The following is a 6,940-nucleotide window of genomic DNA, read 5'->3' as shown; positions in this document are numbered from 1 at the left end:
TGGCAGCGGTGGGATTCGAACCCACGCCTCCGAAGAGACTGGTGCTTAAAACCAGCGCCTTCGACCGCTCGGCCACGCTACCTCTTGATAGGTGTACATTTGCCATCAAGTTTCCCGTCTACTAGGTAGCAGCGGCATTTCCAGCGTGATCCCAAGATGTGATTATTTGGTTCCTTTGATGCATTCGGAAAAAAATACACACGCAGAATGACAATTTCCATCTATCTTCCGAAAGCAGTTATAACTCCCACCCAAGAGTACAGTAAATAGTAACAGAAATTGTCAAACGTTTGTCTTCTTGTAAACGTCCATCATTGATAAAACTAATAATCCTCAAACACCATTTTAAATCATGGAGAAATAAAAAGAAAACATGGAATATTTTACATTTATTTAATATATGTCTTTTAAAGATTGTATAAAGTCACTCCTCCCTCTCTGCATCGTATACTAATCTTCTCCGCGCAAAGGGATTCTCTGACCGACGCCCACCGAAGATTCTCGTCTTCCGCATTGCCCTTCTGCGACAGGCAACCGCCTCCACCACAGGCATATCCAACGGGAACTTAGGATATGGTGTGAACATAGGAACATCGTCAAAAACTTTTGTTACTATTGGCGTTTGTGGAGCAGGAGAGTTTCTTGAAACCTGAGAAACAGGCGTGATATTCATATCAGAAGAAACTGGAAAGAGGGAAATTGATGCGGAGGTCATCGTACAGTATTCCGATCTGAAGTAAAGTGATAAAATGTGAATTTGACTTTTAACCTGATTTTCCATGTTTTCTTTGAGTTTGGGTATTATTAGTTTATCAAAGGTGGTCGTTTACAAAGAAGACAAACTTTTAACATTTTATGTTTCCGACTTACACGAGATACGGCATGTGATTTTCTCAATCCTGTATTATACAGATCACAATTATCAAATTCTGAATTTAAGTAAGTGAATTCTGACGATGAATGTTCGAAGAATTTTAAATCATCATGCATGTAAGGGAAGGATAGGTTTAGTTCTTCGTTTGACAATATATTTCATAAGTAGTTGAAAGAGAAGAAAGTTCTTAGCAAGATAGAGTGAATTTCCATCAGGAAGAATGATGCTATAGGACAGGAAGTCACAACATATGTCCGTGTGTGTATATATGTATGTATTATATATAACGAATAATAAACCGAAATGGATGATTTCCTAGGGTACAAGGGAGTTCCTGTTCCACAAACGACAATTGTATCAAAAGATCCAGATAAATTTCCATTTTGCATACCACATCTAGGGATAGCTTTTGAAATGCTTGTGGTGGAGGAGGTGCCTGCCGCAGAAGGGCAATGCGGAAGACGAGAAGGTTCGGTAGATATCTGTCAGCGGCTCCCTTTGCGCGAAGAATAATGGTTTACAATATATAAGCAACCAATATTTTAAATAATTATGTATATAATCCATTCCATTCTTATTTTAGAAATTTCGTCAAAATATAATTTGGTTCCTTTGATGCATTCGGAAAAATACACATGCAGAATGACGATTTATCTTCCCAATAGCTCTACAATAGATAGTAATAAGCGAATATCGTGTAAGAAAATGTTAATTGCCTTGTAAATGACCATTTTATATCATGGAGAAGTAAGAAGAAAGCATATCGTACAAATACATTTATTTAACATCTGACACTTAAAGTTTTGCATAAAGTCATTCCTCCCTCTCTGCTTCGTATACCAATCTTCTCCGCGCAAAGGGAGCCTCTGACCGACGCCCGCCGAACCTTTTTATCTTCCTTACCGCCTCCACCATAGGCATCTCCAACGGGATCCCAGGATGTGGTGTGCATATATCTTCTGGATATTTTGATATACTTGGCGTTCGGTGAACAGGAGACTCTCTTGAAACTTGAGAAAAGGGCAGGACATCCATATCGAAAGAACGGCGGAACAGGGAAATTGTAGTGGTCATCGCACAGTATTCTGATCCGAAGTAATGTGATGTAATGTGCTGTGATATGACCTTTAACCTGATTGTTTTGCCGCGTACCCCTGCAGCCAAGTAAGGTCAAGCGACGTATGGAAATAATTTATAAAAAATAATAAATAAATGATCTCGGTAATATTTCAACCCAATTCCTTTTTAGACATATCCCCAATATTACCAAAGACTGCTTGTGAAGAAAGACGATACTTCATATTTTCGTTTTCTTTGGTTTTAAGCACCAGCCTCTTCGGGGGCGTGGGTTCGAATCCCACCGCTGCAAGGACACTTCACTTCTGATCGTAATATATCATTATAGACACTCATCTATACTTCCGGAAGATATAAAACTCGTATTCCTGCAAATTTATATTAAGTTGATGTCGTCGGTTGGTTCTAGATTGAGTTGTGAAAGGGTTGTTCAGAATTCATACATGCACGCTTTTTACGTCTGCATTGATGACGTAAGGCCTGTAAACATGATGACAAGCAAAAACTGCCCTTGCCAATCATATAATGAACAAATCATTATTTTTTCGACCAGCTAAAAATTCGGCATCGGCTTTTACAGTGTGCTCATATATGAATGCATTAAGGATTCGTACACATTACCAATGTATGCATAACATTTTGCCTTGATTAAGACCTCTCTCTGTCGCATATTTCGCAAAGAAACTGCAGGAACTAATGGGAACTACGGAATGTGATTTTCTCAATCCTGTATTATACAGATCACAAATATCATATTTCTGAATTTAAGTGAAATCTGGCAATGAATGTTCGAAGAGTTTTACAATCCTCCTGTATGTAATGGAAGGAAGAGCAACATACACAGTATTGGAAGGGTAGGTTCAGTTTTTCGTTCGACATATATTTCATAACGCAGTAGTTGAAAGTGTCACTGAAGAAAGTTCTTAGCAAGACAGAGTGAATTTCCATCAGAAAGAACGATGCTAAACAATCTGGCATTGTAAAGGACAGGAAATCACAACTAAAAACACACGTCCCTGTGTGTGTATATGCATGTATTATGTATGACGAATAATAAACCAAAATGGATGATTTGATCAATTACGGTTTATCATTTGTCTGAAGAGGAATTCGTGAAGAGAAAAAGAGATCTTAAACCAAGGCAAATTGAGTTCTTCATCAAAACCCCGACCCAGATGCAGTGCTATAGGTTTAGTTCTTCGTTTGACAAATATGTCATAAGTAGTTGACAGAGAAGAAAGTTCTTAGCAAGATTGAATTTCCATCAAAACGATTGATGCTAAAGGACAGGATGTCACAACTGAAATCATACGTCCGTGTGAGTATATATGTATGTATTATGTATGACGAATAATAAACCGAAATTGATGATTTCCCAGGGTTCAAGGGAGTTCCTGTTCCACAAACGATAATTGTGTCAAAAGATCCAGATAATTTTCCAATGTGCATACCACATCTTGGTGGAGGAGGTGCCTGCCGCAGTAGGGCAATGCGGAAGACGAGAAGGTTCGGTAGACATCGGAGAGAGGCTCCCTTTGCGCGAAGAATAATGGTATACAAAGCAGAGAGGGAGGAGAGACTTTATACATATAAGCGACAAATATTTTAAATAATTGTGTATATAATTCCCTTCTTATTTGAGTAATTTCGTCAAAATATAATTTGATTCCTTTGATGCATTCAGAAAAATTCACACGCAGAATGATGATTTTCCATTTATCTTCCAAATGTAGTTATAAGCATATATCGTGTCAAACGGAAACACAAAATGTTAAACGTTTGCCTTGTAGATGACCACCATTTTATATCATGGAGAAGTAAGAAGAAAGCATATCGTACAAATACATTTATATAACATCTGACACTTAAAGTTTTGCATAAAGTCATTCCTCCCTCTCTGCTTCGTATACCAATCTTCTCCGCGCAAAGGGAGACTCTGACTGACGCCCGCCGAACCTTTTTATCTTCCGTACCGCCTCCACCATAGGCATCTCAAACGGGATCCCAGGATGTGGTGTGCATATATCTTCTGGATATTTTGATATACTTGGCGTTCGGTGAACAGGAGACTCTCTTGAAACTTGAGAAATGGGCAGGACATCCATATCGAAAGAAACGCGGAACAGGGAAGTTGTTGTAGTGGTCATTGCACAGTATTCTGATCCAAAGTAATGTGATGTAATGCGCGGTGATATGACATTTTAACTGATTGTTTTCCCGCGTACCCCTACAGCCAAGTAAGGTCAAGCGACGTATGGAAATCATTAACAAGAATAATAAATAAATGATCTCGGTAATATTTCAACCCAATTCCTTTTTCAGCCATATCCCCAAGATTACCAAAGACTGCTTGTGAAGAAAGACAAAGATACTTCATATTTTCGTTTCAGACAAGATTATTGGCCGGGCCATATTTAGAAGGCCCGGGCGAAGCTAGAACTTCGCAAACCAAACCACCACCACCACCAAGATTATATTATTATCCCGTAAAGAGCTAGGCACAACTTTTAACATGGAAACCACCATTTTATTTGTTTAATTATTTTTTTTCAGTAATTTTTAAAGGAATCAGAAGTTATAATTAGTGGGTGCATGGAGTAGGTAGAACTGATAATGTTACTTCTAGAAGAAACCTTTGGGCATTTGCAAAATCTTATTCAAAAAATAGTTTTATGATTACATCAGTGTCTACCCCGCACAATGATATTAACTTATAAACAAACATCTGCTATACACACCATTAACTTCAATGGTAGAAATATCTATGAAAGAATTTAAGAATAAAAAAAATAAATACCTACACACGCACGCGCGCACACATGATATGAGTTGTGAATTCATGTCGTTCACAATACCTGATTCTTTCTAGGCGGCAATAATGTTTATCTTGACTAAGATCCTCTTGCATCTACTGTGTTATGACATATATGTCAAACGAACTGAACCTAATCTAAAAAATATTGGGTATGTTGCTTCCCTCAACCTTCACCAACTTCAGAAATATGATATTCGTGAACTGTGCAGTATACTGCAGGATATAGAAAATTACATACCATAGTTCCCACCAGTACCTGCCACTTCTTTGCCTGTGTGTGATCTTTTCCATTGTTTTTTATTCTTATGAGGGGGGGGGGGGGAGCGCGAAAATAATTTTGCCAGATAATCCTTAATGGGAGGGATATAAGCAGTTGATCATTTGATGTGTTAAATATGATAATATCTGTAGGTAGCGTGGCCGAGCGTTCTAAGGCGCTGGTTGTAGGCATCAGTCTCTTCGGAGCCGTGGGTCCGAATCCCACCGCTGCCAGGGATTTTAACACTTGTTCGTTGCCTTGATGTCAGCATTCAAATTAAGCTCATATCGTCAGATAAATCCACAGTAAATATAGTACAGTACTACATTAATCATGTCTAAGAATGAATCCAAAGAAGTCAGTTAGACTTGCCCTGACTATAGAAAGACGAAATAATAAATTAAATAATTTGCTACGAAATTAATATCAGTTATTTGTAAACTTGTCGCTTAACCTTACCTGATTCGGGTTGCGCGGAGTTTAGATATAAATTCCTAATTCCCTTATTGAATCCTGTCCTAACCCTTTACCGCATAATTACCCTCTCCTCAATACTATTCTCAACCAAATTTAGACAACAAACCTCCAACCTGTTTCCCCTAACATCCATCCTTCCATATCCTTTGAACCTTACCATCCACCAACGAAACAACATACCACAATTTTACATCACCTCACCATTGCCACGACAATCACTCTTTACCTATGGGAACCGTATTTCAACTTCTATTCATTTATCTATCATAATTCATAACAACACCAATCCATAAGAACTACCACTACTACCCACTTTTCCGTTTTCTACCCCTCCAATTTACCCATTTGTCACTTTCCCACCCCCACATATACTAACCCAACCACCTCATCAAAAACCCTTAATTCACAAGTCGTAATAAACCCAATTCCCCCCTTTCAAACACTAACCAACACCAAACTAAACCAACATTCCATAAACTAAAATCAACCATACACTACCACCCACACATCAACAACACCCCAAAAAACTCTCCAATTTCCTCCACATCCCTCCTCCCACTCCCATTATACCACAACCTAAACTCCCCCCCCTTCCACACCCCCGTTCACCCCTTATATTTTATCCCAACACCTATCTCTTCGGTCCACTTAGTCACTGTGTGTCTCTAACGACCAACCTGTGCCGCTCACACTCTCATCTCCTACTGTCCCTCCACACTGAAATCCTCCCCAACTGTATGCCACGAGCTCCATCTCCCTCTTCACCACCCTCATACTTCCCCTTAACCTCACCCTCACTCAATTATTTTATCTCCCACATCCCGTACATTTCATATAATATAAGCTGCCCCACGAGTATACTGCACTCTGAGTATCTCACGACCGTGCAGTGCCCCTCTGCACTCAACTCTCTCCTGCATCTACCGTGTTCACGCGTCAATATCGTCTCTACCATAACAAATATCATACTACTCGTTCACTAAAGAGACATATATCTCACAGCAAACAACTCAATCGCCTCACAACATATACCCCACTCAACCCAACTCCATGCTCACTCTCTCCTCTAGATAGATAAATACATATCAATATCGTATATATACTCTAATGATATTGTATTCCGTATGCTATGTCATGATCTGACCTACATACTGTCCATCGTTCCACTCACTCTCAATACTTACACTCTCACACTCCGTTTCCACATAGTCTCTAATCACCGCTACTAACTCTCGCCGTCCTTGACTTTGACTGCAAGACATCGTACATCTACCCACAACCTCCCCCTGCGTGTCCACACACAACACACACACACAGATATACTCAACTATAATACTGACACACTCTCGTTAGAACACTCTCTGACAACACACCACTGGTCCAGACCAGACTGTGATGCCGATTACCCACATCCTCCCCATACACCGTGTAACCAGTC

General features: G+C 39.4%; 1 non-coding gene across 1 annotated transcript; it reads right to left on the bottom strand.

The window, feature by feature from the left end:
* On the bottom strand, positions 1 to 82 carry Trnal-uaa. Its single transcript has one exon. It is a non-coding gene; the product is annotated as a tRNA-Leu (tRNA).
* Positions 83 to 6,940: the final 6,858 nt, after the last annotated feature.

This window comes from Penaeus chinensis, chromosome 24 (genome assembly GCF_019202785.1).
Source record: "Penaeus chinensis breed Huanghai No. 1 chromosome 24, ASM1920278v2, whole genome shotgun sequence".
Taxonomy (NCBI): domain Eukaryota; kingdom Metazoa; phylum Arthropoda; class Malacostraca; order Decapoda; family Penaeidae; genus Penaeus; species Penaeus chinensis.
The sequence above is the reverse complement of the archived record's forward strand: the minus strand, read 5'-3'. Positions and strand labels throughout refer to the sequence as shown.